Source organism: Epinephelus fuscoguttatus, linkage group LG16, assembly GCF_011397635.1.
Source record: "Epinephelus fuscoguttatus linkage group LG16, E.fuscoguttatus.final_Chr_v1".
NCBI classification, from domain to species: Eukaryota; Metazoa; Chordata; class Actinopteri; order Perciformes; family Serranidae; genus Epinephelus; species Epinephelus fuscoguttatus.
In genome coordinates this window covers 39,335,943-39,350,703 of record NC_064767.1, presented here as the reverse complement: position 1 = coordinate 39,350,703, position 14,761 = coordinate 39,335,943, and the positions used below count along the sequence as shown (strand labels likewise).

Genomic DNA, 14,761 nt, shown 5'->3' with positions numbered 1-14,761 from the left:
TCAAGACTCAACATATAACCCTTGCGACTCTGTTATTACAGAGGAATCTGAGCAAAAATGTATTCTTTTAGTTTAATTTTACCCTCAACAAGGCTGTAAAAACACACCCTATATGCAGTAATTTATAAATGATTTAATTTTTATTACCAACATAATAACATCAGATAAAAGATATGAAATGGTTGTGGCATCACTTGAAATATAAACGAGAAAGGTGGATTCAGGGAAACACTTAATTTAAAAACACAAGGAAATCAATATTCAAATTCAATATTTTACAGACTGTAGATGAGGCTCGTCTTCCCCAAAATCCCCATTCCAAAGGACCTGGTATCCCAGTATGAGAGACCGTCAAAGGAGGAAGTGGTTGCCTTACACGTCTCTCACTTCAGCCATGGGCAGCATGACATCAACGCAGTGACCAGTCGGATCAAGAAACTCCTGGAGTACAACACAGGACGGGATGGACGCCTGAATGGAGAGAATTGGACACTATTAGTGTTGCAGATAAAATGCTGCTGTGTTTATATTTATATATCTATTTATTGTATATTATTTAGTACGTTTTTTTGCAGTTTTTGTTTTTTACATTTGCTAAAAAATAAAGTTGTTTTGACAAAAGACTTATTTGTCTTTTCCATATGTTTTTTTTTTTGGTATAGTGAAACCTTAGTGTTCAGAATTGAATTTACACAGTTGTTTCTCATCACATGTCATAAAAATGTACTCTTCTTCAGTTCTATGCCGTAAGGGTCCATAGTCATACTTCTAAATGTTGTGGATGTTCTGTGGGGTGTACGGATTTAAACAGGCTCCATCCAGGCTCCAGGACAGGGTATCATACATGTAGGATGAACTGGAACCTGGTTCATTACCCCAAAACCTAATAGGTAAAAAAGACACAAGGCATGCTGTTTTAGAAGTAAGCAAATACTCAGGAGACAACATCACTGCATAGAACAAATACTGATCCAAGAAGCAACATGTGCTTTACTATGAAACTTTGATTTCATTTAAATGCTGTGGAGAAACTGTGATACATTGGTGCACTGTACATATTGTAGATTCCAAACACAAGGTGAAGATGATTATAAAATGCAGCATAGGCGTTTCTAGCCCATTTTTGGGGGTGCTGAAGCACCCCTAAATTGAATCCCAGCACCCCTAAAATTTGAGAGATTTTTTGTTATTTTTACTTTTTTACTGTATGTCTTTTTTTAACAAGCTAGAAAGGTGTCAAAACCATACAGTACTTAGTTGCAACATAATATTTTAACAACAAAAATACCCCCAACCCCCCATCCCTCCCACCTTTCCGCGACTCGGGCTCTGAGCGCTCTATCTGCACAGAGCAGCAATGTGCTGCCTTCCATATGCAGTAGTGGTTTAAGTACCTGGCTGAAACCAGGATATGTGGCACATTTCTTAACTTCTGCCACTCAATACCAACACATTATTATCATTACTAGTCCTCATTTTTGCTGCATTTAATTGGAGGTCACTGTTCATGTTGTCAGGTAGGAGTTAGCTGACGTTTTTTCTAGTTACAGGTGGTCAGTACCACTGTCCTCTGTTTGAATTGGAATGAGAGAAGCTAGCTGTTGTGTCATGTGCATGTGTTAATATTAAAGCCATAGGCGTATAATAGGGTTGGGACGGTAGGGACATGTCCCTACCAATATTCAGCCCCTTCTGTATTGTCCCTACCAATACCCACTGGCTGTCGGCGTCCACTCAATATGGTACACAAAGGGTTAACAGTCGTTGGTGTCTACCATACGTCCTGCCTCTAACCTCGTATTGCTCATCGATTGGCTCTACCGTTATTTTGGTAATGTGTGATTGTTCCTAGTGATGTGACTCGCCGTACTGAGGCTTTGAAGCGTGTGTCGAGTAATCCAGGAACTGTTTCCGCGTGGCGCGTATCGAGGCTTGTGTCGTTTCAGACGAGTGACGTCATTGGTGACGTCCGAAGCCTCGCTGGCCGGCTGTACCACGTGACTGGTTCGGGAAGTGGTTCAGATCTGTATATAGAAACCACTAAGTGTAATAGCTTTTTTTGTCCAGTAGATGGCTTAGTAGAGCAAATGAAGCATCAAGAAGCTTTGCCCTTGAGTGAACCAATTTGATGAAAAGCTTCAGTGCTTCATGAAGCTTCATCTGCCCATCACTAATTGTTCCTCCCCAGCGCCGCTCTCTCCAATGACTTTGTGGGTGCGCGTCATGGTCACCGTATCCACCTTATTTTCAAACACGGAAGTAAATAGTGATCAACTTCCGTTTTTTTGTGCGTGACTTCCGGTCAGCCGCTTTCCCTCATGCTTTCCCTTACCGGAGCTAACAGTGCAAGCTATTTTTTTTTCAATTTTTAGTTGTTTATGTTAGTCAATCAGTTAGTTAGTTAGTCTGTGTATTTTGTATAGATAACTGTGTCCACGTTTCCGTTATAACGGAAATTTATTCCCTCTAAACGCGAATAAATCGCACGTCAATCATAAACTATGAACCAAAAAAGCACAATCTATCCCGAGTGAGACAAACTGCTTGATCCCCGTTCCCCGTGTACCAGCAGAGAACCTGCAGAACCGAATCAGTGAAAAAACACACCGGGCTAAGCCTCTCTACCTGAGCAGCTGAAGCTGCGGCTCGCACCCTCGACACACAGACGGTGCTTCTGCATGCCAGCCAAATGTGCGCGCAACTGTGAGAAATAAATATGTGAGGTGTACGCTGCTTTTCTATCTTTTTTTCCTTTTCTTTCTTTCTTTCTTTCTTTCTGTCGGCGACATACACTCCTAACACAGGACGGGTTGTTTTAATTGACTGAGTTGATCATTAAGCCATAGTGATGCGTGGATCGGCTCTGATAGCACCTGAATCAGCATGTACGCATCAACCATCCAGCCGTTACAACATGATTGAGCTAGCAAAGCAGTTTTGTGTTGCTATGTGTGGTATTTATTCAATTTTGGGAAATCACGATGTCTAGAAAGCATCAGTGGCTGCAGCTGACAGGGACAGCTAACGTTAACACTAGCTGCAAAGCTAACATCAGGATCGCCATTCATTAAAAGCCTCGCGTTGTCGGATACGACATGAAACTACTCCAATTAGCTCAATCATGTTGTAACTAAGACATCCGCTGGAGAATTTTTTTTTCACAGGCCACTTTGTGAGTTTAGTGAGTTATTACAGACGCGGTTAACGGCTAACAGCTAACGGTTAGCCCAGCTAATTTACGATAACCATGTTATTAATTACACACAGAGAAAATACTAATGTTTGTTCAGTCATTGTGTTTATAGACTTTACAAACATCAGATTAGTCTAAACGGTGATATAGTGACGTGAAAAATGTGATATACATATACATATATATATAGCTAAACTCAGCAAGGCAAACAACAAGGCGATTCCCATTTACACAGTGGTAAGAGTGCTGGACCGAAAGTGTCGCACAAAAAAACGGAAGCTGGGTGTGTTCTGTTTTGCCTCCGTGTTTCCGTGAAAAATAAGGTGGATAGCTCACGGCAGTTCATGAGGGAACGACACATACACGCGCGCCACCGTTAGTGCTCCACAGCGGAGCACCGAGTGTGAACGGTGAGTCGGTTGGTTCAGTAAATAAGCTAAACAAACACCTGTTGATGTTAGGCTAACTGAATGGCGTTCCTTCGCAACTCTGTGTTAGATAATGAGATGATAACGAGCTAATACTAGCTGAGCTAAGTTTGGCAACTATTAGATCAATATTATATGCCAGAGAACATGAAATTCCACTTCACATGCTCCATCAGCAATCATAGATGTCATGTAGTGATGACACAGTTCAAATTAATGTTTGTGGTAAGATGAGATGATATAAACAGTCTGAATAAATGAAGTGTGAACACTATAAATATTAGCTCCTTCAGTGACAGTCTTCAGCATCCATGGTGTGTGAAGGAGACACTTAGGAGAATACAGATCCACTGCTCCCAGTAAAAACACCAACACTGAGTCATATTTATGTAATAGATATTGGGTGTAAGTGCAACATTTTGCACACACTTGTATTATAATGATTTTGGAGCATTTACATTTTTGTTGATTTACTTTATTTATGTTTAACATGATGAAGCTGACCAACTTGTGTTGACATTATGGCTGTTCTTTAGCCTATACATTCAGGTGTTGTTTAATGAATTACACAATTGTAAAACATACAGTATGTTTTCCTCAGGCTGCAACAATCAATATCTATGACTGTTGCATCTCAAATTGTCCCACTGTTCACATGTCTTGCATCAATATATTTTTTGTCAGATGACAAGTAGTAGAGAGACTGGAGGAGATGGAAGAGATGGAGGAGGAGGGGCAGGAAGAGAGACAGAAGGAAATGGAAGAGAGACGGGGAGATAGAGGAGAGACAGGAGCCTCACAGATGAGATTGAATTGTGAAGGATATATGTTGATAGTGAGATTCAGCATTGTGACTAGGGGTAAGAAAAAATATTGATTCATGCATAATATACAGTACAGGCCAAAAGTTTGGACACACCTTCTCATTCAATGTGTTTTCTTTATTTTCATGACTATTTACATTGTAGATTCTCACTGAAGGCATCAAAACTATGAATGAACACATGTGGAGTTATGTACTTAACAAAAAAAAAGGTGAAATAACTGAAAACATGTTTTATATTCTAGTTTCTTCAAAATAGCCACCCTTTGCTCTGATTACTGCTTTGCACACTCTTGGCATTCTCTCCATGAGCTTCAAGAGGTAGTCACCTGAAATGGTTTCCACTTCACAGGTTTGCCTTATCAGGGTTAATTAGTGGAATTTCTTGCTTTATCAATGGGGTTGGGACCATCAGTTGTGTTGTGCAGAAGTCAGGTTAATACACAGCCGACAGCCCTATTGGACAACTGTTAAAATTCATATTATGGCAAGAACCAATCAGCTAACTAAAAAAAAAATGAGTGGCCATCATTACTTTAAGAAATGAAGGTCAGTCAGTCCTGAAAATTGCAAAAACTTTAAATGTGTCCCCAAGTGGAGTCGCAAAAACCATCAAGCGCTAAAACGAAACTGGCACACATGAGGACCGACCCAGGAAAGGAAGACCAAGAGTCACCTCTGCTTCTGAGGATAAGTTCATCCGAGTCACCAGCCTCAGAAATCGCAAGTTAACAGCAGCTCAGATCAGAGACCAGATGAATGCCACACAGAGTTCTAGCAGCAGACCCATCTCTAGAACAACTGTTAAGAGGAGACTGCGTGAATCAGGCCTTCATGGTCAAATAGCTGCTAGGAAACCACTGCTAAGGAGAGGCAACAAGCAGAAGAGATTTGTTTGGGCCAAGAAACACAAGGAATGGACATTAGACCAGTGGAAATCTGTGCTTTGGTCTGATGAGTCCAAATTTGAGATCTTTGGTTCCAACCGCCGTGTCTTTGTGAGACGCAGAAAAGGTGAACGGATGGATTCCACATGCCTGGTTCCCACTGTGAAGCATGGAGGAGGAGGTGTGATGGTGTGGGGGTGTTTTGCTGGTGACACTGTTGGGGATTTATTCAAAATTGAAGGCACACTGAACCAGCATGGCTACCACAGCATCCTGCAGCGACATGCCATCCCATCCGGTTTGCATTTAGTTGGACGATCATTTATTTTTCAACAGGACAATGACCCCAAACACACCTCCAGGCTGTGTAAGGGCTATTTGACCAAGAAGGAGAGTGATGGAGTGCTGCGGCAGATGACCTGGCCTCCACAGTCACTGGACCTGAACCCAATCGAGATGGTTTGGGGTGAGCTGGACCGCAGAGTGAAGGCAAAGGGGCCAACAAGAGCTAAACACCTCTGGGAACTCCTTCAAGACTGTTGGAAAACCATTTCAGGTGACAACCTCTTGAAGCTCATGGAGAGAATGCCAAGAGTGTGCAAAGCAGTAATCAGAGCAAAGGGTGGCTATTTTGAAGAAACTAGAATATAAAACATGTTTTCAGTTATTTCACCTTTTTTTGTTAAGTACATAACTCCACATGTGTTCATTCATAGTTTTGATGCCTTCAGTGAGAATCTACAATGTAAATAGTCATGAAAATAAAGAAAACGCATTGAATGAGAAGGTGTGTCCAAACTTTTGGCCTGTACTGTATGTTTTTACCTGATATCAATATGAATTTGGATCACTGTTATCAACCCAACTGCAGACTGCAGGCTGGTACTGAAGTTAAGCCCCTTCAGAGTATACTGTTACTGTTATTATTATAGTTTACCCTGGGAAGCACATAGGGACAGATGTGGTGAAGTTATCAGTGTATATTCATGTAACTGATAACATTAGAGAATACATTAACCAAGACATTCTTGTATTTAGTGTAGATATCTAAATATGTATTATAAAGCAGTGATCAGTTTAACATGATGTGAAATTGCATTAAAAAATCATCAACGTACAAGTCGCCGCCATAGAGCACTTTTATGTCCCTACCAATGTGAAAATCAAACCTATGCCCTTGATTAAAGCCAAGGTGCTATGACTAGCTAACTGACTGGATGCCCATTAACATTATAACTCCTATTGTGTGTATTTATTATTATTATTTTGTAGATTTCAAGCACTTTTCTTTTTTGAAGTGTATTTTTATTTAGGTATTTGTATTATATAATACAGACAAGAAGGAAAAAGGCAGAGACAAACATTGAAAAAGTCAATTACTGTTAATGTGTTATTGTTACATGTTGTGCATTGCATTTCAAATTCTGTCTGTCGACACCTCCCCCTGCTGCGCCGCCACACCCATCTCAGAGCACCTCGGTCTGCCAAACTACCAAACTGAGCGTGCCTTGAGTTGCGCTGCTCGAAACTAGCTCTGTGCGGGGTTCGCCGCGCTGCGCTGGTAAACTAGAGCCCATCATGTTACAGTTGAAATATAAGATGGCTACAAAATAAAAACTTACCACTGAGGAGAAATGTCCGGCTCCTGTGTTCGAAGCAGCTTATTGGCTCAAGTCTATCGGCTCGTTTTTCTTCACTGTAATCGATGATGGCTAACGGTCGCCATTGTTAGCTTAGTCTCTGTTGATGTTTTGCAGCAGCCTCCAGAGGTGAAGTCAGATAAAGTAAGAGGCGTGGCATTTCCAATATACGCTCTAAGCATTGCACCGATCACAACAGACTGAGCGAGCTGACCAATCAGAGCAGACTGGGCTGCTGTGGAGGCAGGACATAAGCCCAAACACAGCATTTCAGACAGCGGTGCTGTGTTGCTGTGTGTAACATTTGTATTTTTTTATTTATTTTTTATTTTTTTACCAATTACAGATTACTCAAAATTATCACAATATGGAATTCAAAAACTTTGCTGGTTTAAAAAATAAAAATCACTCCCGATTAAATTTTTTATAGTTAGTTTGATGTTCAGTTTCAGATTAACATTTTTATTTACTTATGTATTACTTTGACGTAGATGTTCAGTTAATTTCAGACTCTGTCAAAAAAAATTGCAGGGGGGCAGAGAAGCTTTTTCCTGTTCCAAACAATTGTTATCACATCAGCCTTTAAGAATCCACTATTGGTCAGACTCTAATTGTGATCATGTAAACCTGTGGCTGGTTAGGGTTAATAGTAATTACATCTATAGACATTTGACATTGCTGACAGGAAATACATTTCAATAATAATAATAATAATACTTTCAAATAACAAGTACATTCATAGCCCTCTTTACGGTCTTCGTTATTGTTTAATTCCATCCAGTCACATTAGGTGCATCAGCAGACAGACAGCAGACAGCATGCGGAAAGATGTTCTGTGATGCAGCAGTCCAAAAACATTAGCTCATCTATTATCAGCTGCATGCCTCCTGGGGGCTAACCCTAACCCTGATTTTGCATGAACCACAAATACAGGAACAAAGTCCACCATGCATCTCCATATAAGGAGCCCAGTAATGGCTCCTTTCCACATCTCCCCCTCCAGTGCCACCATCCTGGTCAGAGATTTGCACGAATAAATGAAATATTACTTAGTTACAAATTACAAATACTAATCAAATGTATCAAAGTAAAATACAAAATACTGGTATGAGAAAATATTTTAAATTAAATACAATTTGTCATTTAAAAACACAAAAATACAGTCTATACAAAGAAGTCCTTACCCCCAAAAATGACTCCATAGGTGGTTTGTACAAGCAGCTTATCACAACCTATACTTACGATCCATATTGACATAAGTAACTTATGTACATAATTTCAGTTGTGGAACAAGCATACTTATTTCAATCCAAACCACAATCTTGTCCAAGTATACAGAACAAAAATTTTAACCCAACACTTTGTTTTTGCTCCCATTTTTCAGAGGTTGAAGTTGAAGATCTAAGACTGTTTTATGCACTCAATAGATATAGTTCTCTTAACTTTTGGTCTTAAATTTGTTAAAATCCATGTTAGTGAGGACTTCTCCTTCTCCAAGATATTCCATCCACTTTACAGGTGTGGCATATCCAGATGCTCATTAACAGCATCATTACTACACAGGTGTGCCTTGGGATGGTCACAATAAAAGGCTACATTAAAACAGGCAGGTTTACCTTGAAAAAGAGATTCATTAGGATTTCACATGATATGCTACATATGTCAGGTGGATGGATTATCTTGAAAAAGGAGAAGTGCTCAACACAGATTTTCACAAATTAACAACCATTTAAGGATTTAGTAGCCTGAGTATGGGTTCAACCTTAACCACTCTACATTAAGAAGATTTCCCACATCATAGATTTGAAGTGGTCAATCAGGATATCTTGGAGGTGGGCGGACCCCTCCCTTCTCCCTGCCCCCAGTATCAACATTTTTAAAAAAAACAAAACAAAAAAAAACAACCTAACAACCTAACCCTAATCCCTCACATTGTAGTCTAGCACAACACAAATAAAATATGGTAGTTCAGCACCCCCTAAAATGCTTCTTTAAAACTGCTATAATTATATCAACCTTTGAGCCAATAGCCATAGTAAAAGGTGTCATTTATAGTTGAAAAGTCTACTTGATGCGTAAAACAACTGTTTGCTTAAAAGTTTGTCATCTCCTTTATATGTTGATGTCAGTGTTGGGTTTAACTTTTTGCATTGCTCCCAAGCAAATATCCCTCTGTATTTTCAGGAGTAGGCTAACTCTACTATTGGAGGTTCCACCTATCAGTAGATTTCCTGGCAACGGATCTGTGTTACAATTCAACCTGCTCTGCCTGCTGTGGCTGGTGGATTAGCTAACATGTTGTATGCAAATAAGAATGGCCAGACCAGATGGAGTCAGTATCTGCTTGTAATCTCTTTTTGTCAACATGGTTGTTAAATAGCCTAAACAGAAATGGAGCAAGGACCCCTATACATATAAGTTCTTTACTCTCAAATAAATTGGGGAGTTTTGTTCTATATTTTACAAATATGCCAATTTATTTATGCTAATAATAGGTTGGATTCATGTTATTATGTATTGTCAGACATATTTAAATTTTTGAAAGAAAAATTAAATTAAAACTTAAATTACCCAGGCAACTTCAAGCTCAACAGGCAGTGTGTGCCCCATATAGGCTGAGTCCTATGAGTCTACAGCCTGGGTTTGATTCCAACCTATGGCCCTTTGCAGCACGTCATTCCTCCTCTCTCCCCCTCTTCTTGTCTCTCTCCAGCTGTGATATAATCTTAAAAAAAGGAATATATATACGTATGTATACTTCTTTTTTGAAGATCTGTTGAAGATCTAGGGTCTTAGTATGCATTATAACCTGTCAAACCCAAACTAACAGCAACCCAACACTGAGGCATGTAGACAAGGATAGCTCTTCTGTATGACATCACATACTAATCCTTCAGTTTATTCCGCTTGCTGCTTTTCCTATTGGCTTTTCTTGGCAAGACCTGCCCTACTCTGCCTCTGATTAGCTACATTGCACTCCCTGATGCATCTCTCACGTCTTGCCCATAGACTGTATATATTTGCAGTTGCAGAAATAGAAACAACAAAGGCCAAAAAAAGAGCTAGAGAGACAGAGAAGAGTATTAAGAAGGAAGAGAGGAGAGAGAGAATGACATACTGATGTTATGTGTTATTTGCATGTTCTAATGTCCCAAAAAAGAAAAACATTTATGTCCATTCAAATGCATTAAGTAGGAAGAGGAGAGTGAAAGAGAGAGATCAATAGGCCGACTGATGATGTCATGTTATTGGAAGACATGTTCAAATGTCACAAGGTCTTCAAAAACAAAATAATAATAAAGACAAACGTTTTAATTTTACAGTTCAAGTGAACATTTTTTGAGAAAACGCTGATTTGACATAAATTAAATTACTAATTAAATTAAATCATTACTTAGCTTGCTGCATTTCTCTGGGGATAGCTTCAACAAAGTGAAACTTTATTTTGACGTAGAGTAACTGGTAGCTTGGCAGAGGGTTGTGTTGAGTGTAGGGGTGCATTTAAATAGGAGGGTGGTTTTTGGATGCTGGAACACAGTGTTCTCCTTCTCTATATCGGGGGCCACTCAGAAACAAATTCATATTGAAACCATTTTCTTTTCTTTTTTGAGACAAGGGATATAATACTAGAGGGGTAGCTAAGTGATGGTACAGTGATGGTGGTAGAACAACTGAGTGGGCCATGGCATTCCTCTCCAGCCAGTATTTTGGGTCAGGGCATAGAGAACGGTGCTGCCTGTCAGAGGGCTCAGTGGATTTATGATCGCACAGCCTGAGACTCACTGCAGGGCCAAATGATAGGTTGAAACATCATTTAACATTAACAAAGAGTTTCCATAGGAAAGCTTACCCAACCCAATACAAGCATGCTAAAAGGCATTGCATTCCATGTAGATCCTAAAAACATGTATTGCAATCAATCAAAAATGTTACTTTTTCAAACAATACAGCTTAAATTCATACAGTTGTAACCGGGTGGTAAATAAGATTTCCCACTCAGGTCAAATGTAGTTCTCAGGGTTCATAAATGTCAATAAATGTGTTTTTGTTCTTTCATTTTGAGTGTAACATCCTTTAAATGTGAGATGAGTTAGAGTGTCAGTGCATTGGCACAGGTTATGGTGTTGTTGCGGATTATGGTCACAAGGCGGCAGTATTGAGTAATGTTATTGTTACCACGCCAAGTGCATCATGGTCTTTCTTCCTGTTTTACGTGTGGACAATGTGGAGATAGTTAACGTGGAGAGCAGTGTCGCGGGCTGTCATGTGAAGTAGTAGGTGACTGAGTGAATGTTTTACCTGTGAAAGCCTGGGAAGTCCCATGTGGCTTTGGAGAAACAAGGGATAATCCATGTGCCACTGCCGTATTTTCTGTATTTTTTCGTAGTTTGTATTTTGTCATCTTGTAGCCATTATTTTGGGTACAAAGCTGCCACAAACTCTGACACTGTTACAAGTGACCTGTTCCAGTTTATGTCAGCAATAAACTTGCAACCAAACGAACCCCCAGAAGTAAATGTGTCCACGGGCTACACATTTTTGGTACCAGGAGTGGGGTATGTGCTGAGACATACTTTTCTAAATTGGCAACAGAGTGGCATATTCTTATTTTTTATTTGAGAAATACGGCAGTGGTGAAGACTGCAGGTGATATCCGGTGTTTGAGTCAGAGGCCAGCCTGTGGTGGAAGCAGTGACCAGCAAGGGACAACCTGAGGGGCTCTAAGGTGTGCTGGTGCTTCCTGATTAAAAGACTCATCCGTACCTGCACAGAGGATTCAAGCACAAGCTTCCGCTGTAAAGAGCAAGATTCAACGAGGCTCCAGATATAGACTGTCTTCACAGTATCCTTGACCCACGACTTGGACTTCATTTACATATATAGTGGACTTATTAGAGACATTTCATCATGTCTAGTGGATCTGGTGATGAAGGTGCCACAAGTAATGATAATGGTCAGTTAGACCAGGCCTCCGGTGGAGCGGCAGGTGCAAGTAGAGACACTACAGGTGAAATACAGATTCAAATGCAAGAACTCACCAGATTGCGAGATGAACTCACCAGGTTAAGCACTGAAGCGAGGGTTCAGGGTGGACCCACACGTTCATACATTTATGTTCCAAGAGAACGCCAGATCCAAGCATTTAATGGGGAGTGTGGTAAAGATGGGAGATCTGTGGAAGAGTTCATTGATGAGGTGGAAAGGGTTTTAAGATCCAGAGAGCTAACAACCGATGAACAATGTGACTACATACTATCTCTGTTACGTGGTCCTACCTTAGAAGAGGTGCGACTGTGCATGGGGAGTCAGTCAGTGGGCCCCCGTGATTTGTATTCTTACCTGAGAAATGCATTTGGCGAAAAACGCAGCACTACACAGCTTTTGCAGTCCTTTTACAACCGTAGACAAGCCGAGGGAGAGGACCTCCGTGACTACTCCCATGCACTGTCCCAGATCTTAAGCTCTGTAGTGAAGAAGTCTTCAGATGTGATACCAAATGAGAAAACCGTTCTCAGGGATCAATTCGTCGAAGGTTTGAGGGATGCTGCCCTCCGGCGTGAACTCAGGAAGATGGTTAGGGACAAACCAGATTCCAGCCTTCTAGATGTGCGGAACAAAGCTCTCTTGTGGGAAATGGAGGACAGCAGGTTCCATCGTCCCAGAGCTGTTAAGAGTAACCAAGTTAAGTCAGAGGTTTCAGAAACCCAGTGCTGTCCTGTTACAACCGACAAGGGCCAAGGTACTGTATTAGATGATGTTCAAAGAGCAGTAGCTCATCAGGAAAAGCAGCTAGCAGAACTAAGCAAAACGATAAGCGAGCTAGCCGGTGCTGTCAGTGAACTGAGTAAGCGCAGCACTCAACAGATGTTCCCAGGATCCAAGCCACGAGCTAGGTCACAGCCAGAGTTCACGCCAGATGGCCAGCCTATCTGTTTCAAATGTAGAGGTGTTGGGCACATTGCCAGAAGGTGCCCACAGGTGAAAAGGGGACAAGATTCCTCAACACCAGGTCCCTCTGTAGTACAGGAAAACCCCCACCCTCGGTTGTCATGAGCCAAACAACTCGAGGGGAAATAGCTGGCTCACCAAAAGAGACTCCTGACAAAAGTAAAATCTTAGAGCGTGCAGTTGGAGAATGCAAGACAGTTGAGGTGAAACTTCAGGGTGTTACAGTATCATGCCTACTTGACACTGGTAGCATGGTCAGTACAATTTCAGAGAGTTTTTTCACGGAACACCTGTCAAAAAAAAGGGGAAGACATTCTTCCTGCATTTGAGTGGTTAAAGATCACTGCTGCAAATGGATTAGACTTACCCTATATGGGCTATGTGGAGCTTGATGTAGAAGCCATGGGTCTGACTATCCCAGAGCGAGGTTTCCTGATAGTGAAAGATTCTGCACACTCATCCGCCGTTCCGGGTCTAATAGGGATGAATATTGTCAAAAAATGCAAAGAGCTAGTACATGCTGAGTTTGACACCACACTGCATGGTAAATGTGACTCACATTGGAGGGAGGCTTTTCATCACCTTCAGACAACAACTGTCTGTTTTTGATTTTGAGGTTAAGTACCGTCCTGGTTCTAGCAATGTCGCAGCTGATGCCCTCTCTAGGCAGGAGTTTGCAGGGGAGCCTGAAACAGATCCTGATTCAGATTTTGACGATTGCATTTCAGTTTGTAGCCTGATTGAGCGAGGGACAGTTCTGGATCCTAGTCTTGTCAGTAAGGGTCTTGAGTGTTACAAGGTGAGACAAATCCGTGCTGTGGAGTCCGGGTCGGGTGATGTAAGTACAAGGCAAGGTAACACCCCAACTTTGCCAGGCTATACCATAGAGGAGCTGATAGGTTTTCAGAGCAGTGATCCCACCCTTAAAGCCTTCCGGACATTTTGGGATCAGGGAAAGAGACCAAGCCCCAGAGAAAGAGCAGCCCTGTCTAGCCAAGTGAAAAGGCTGCTGAAACAGTGGAGCTGCATACAGCAAAGGGAAGGGTTGCTGTACAGAGTTGTCAAAGATGCACGTCATGGAGAGGTGTGGCAGTTACTCGTGCCCAGTTGTTTGAGGGATCAAGTCCTTGAGAGTGTACACAACAACATGGGGCATCAGGGCATAGAACGCACTGTGAACCTGCTAAGAGAGAGATGTTTCTGGGTAGGGCTATGCAAGGATGTTGAAAACTGGGTTAAAAACTGTGAGCGGTGTGTTTTGACCAAGATGCCTCAGCCGAAAATCCATGCTCCAGTTCAAGCATTTTTGGCCTCCAGACCACTGGAGGTGGTGGCTGTTGATTTTACAGTGTTGGAACCAGCTTCTGATGGGCGTGAAAATGTCCTGGTTGTGACTGATGTGTTCACCAAGTTTACTCAAGCATATCCTACTAAAGACCAGAAAGCTGACACTACTGCTAAAGTTCTGCTCAGGGAGTGGTTCATGAAGTATGGGGTCCCTGAGAGGCTTCATTCGGACCAAGGTCGAAATTTTGAGAGTGAAGTTATAGCAGAACTGTGCAAGCTTTATGGGGTTAAAAAGACACAGACGGCTCCTTACAGGCCGCAAGGAAATGCTCAGTGTGAAAGATACAACCGAACACTTCATGATTTGTTGAGGACCCTTCCACCAGAGAAAAAAAGGCGTTGGCCAGAGCATCTTCCTGAACTAGTGTATGCCTACAATGTGACACCCCATTCCTCCACAGGGTACTCGCCTTATTATCTGCTTTTCGGGGTACAGCCACATCTCCCAGTAGATGCATTGCTAGGGTGTGAGTGTGTGTCAGACAGGAAACAGG

General features: G+C 41.5%; 1 protein-coding gene and 1 long non-coding RNA gene across 2 annotated transcripts in view; both read left to right on the top strand.

The window, feature by feature from the left end:
• The window catches only part of kcnk18 (potassium channel, subfamily K, member 18), a 147,695-nt gene that overhangs the window by 23,800 nt on the left and 109,134 nt on the right, over nt 1-14,761 (top strand). The window lies entirely within an intron of this gene.
• LOC125904055 (uncharacterized) overlaps nt 3,591-14,761 on the top strand; it is a 35,765-nt gene continuing 24,594 nt past the window's right edge. The window contains exon 1 of the long non-coding RNA XR_007451372.1: nt 3,591-3,603. This is a non-coding gene — a long non-coding RNA (uncharacterized LOC125904055). The remainder of the gene's footprint in view (nt 3,604-14,761) is intronic.